The sequence below is a fragment of the Vollenhovia emeryi genome, unplaced genomic scaffold, assembly GCF_000949405.1.
Source record: "Vollenhovia emeryi isolate VEMERY1.0 unplaced genomic scaffold, V.emery_V1.0 DF939247.1, whole genome shotgun sequence".
Classification (NCBI taxonomy): Eukaryota; Metazoa; Arthropoda; class Insecta; order Hymenoptera; family Formicidae; genus Vollenhovia; species Vollenhovia emeryi.
This window is the reverse complement of record NW_011967119.1, coordinates 14892-15662: the sequence shown is the minus strand read 5'-3', so window position 1 is coordinate 15662 and position 771 is coordinate 14892. Positions and strand designations below refer to the sequence as shown.

At 21.0% G+C, this 771-nt stretch overlaps 1 protein-coding gene across 1 annotated transcript in view; it reads left to right on the top strand.

Moving 5' to 3' along the window:
* The first annotated feature begins 577 nt into the window (after window positions 1-577).
* The window catches only part of LOC105559973, a 3214-nt gene continuing 3020 nt past the window's right edge, over window positions 578-771 (top strand). The window contains exon 1 of the mRNA XM_012008667.1: window positions 578-615. The gene's annotated coding sequence lies outside the window, so the exon portion shown is untranslated. The remainder of the gene's footprint in view (window positions 616-771) is intronic.

The following is a 771-nucleotide window of genomic DNA, read 5'->3' as shown; positions in this document are numbered from 1 at the left end:
GATCATTACTTTAAGTGTAACATATATTATCTTAGAGGTAATTCTTTATAAATTTACAGTAATTCTTGTAATTTACTATATATATTATAATTATAATTTTTCAACAATTACTTTCTTTAATAATTTTTTATTATAATAATTTAAAATAATTTAATGAGAATAAAATATGTACCTATATTAAAAGTACTACAATAAATAAAGTCAACGTTAAAATGTTTATTTGTTTTATGATATACTGTTATGATAATCTATTGTAATTATAAAATTTATTGCTTCTAGTTATCAGTTTTTATTAGTACGAGATATGATATGGATCTCTTCATTCAAACTATGATGCTTATGTTTCCCTTTATAATAATTACAGTAAAGTACTGCTCTTTCATCTTAAAATCAAAATCTGTAAGTCACTTCTAAATCTCTTTACACAAAAAGAAGTTTTAATTTTTTAATTTACTTTTAAGAAATGCTAATCAAACTAATAAATATTTAAATGACAGATACAAAATCTACATTATCTAATCCGAGAGGACTGGAAGATAATACAAAATAAATTAGAAATTAATCTTATACTGAAATATGCTCATTACAGTAAAATTTATGCTATTTCTCTGTTCCGTAAGAAAACATGTCTTATTAATCTTCTATATCATCCTCTAATTCATCATAAAAATAGTATTTTAAAATTAAAATTGTATAAATCATATTTAAAAAATGCTTACGCTACATTGTTTTTCTATGATAATATTTAAGAAACAGAAGTTACGTCTGTCG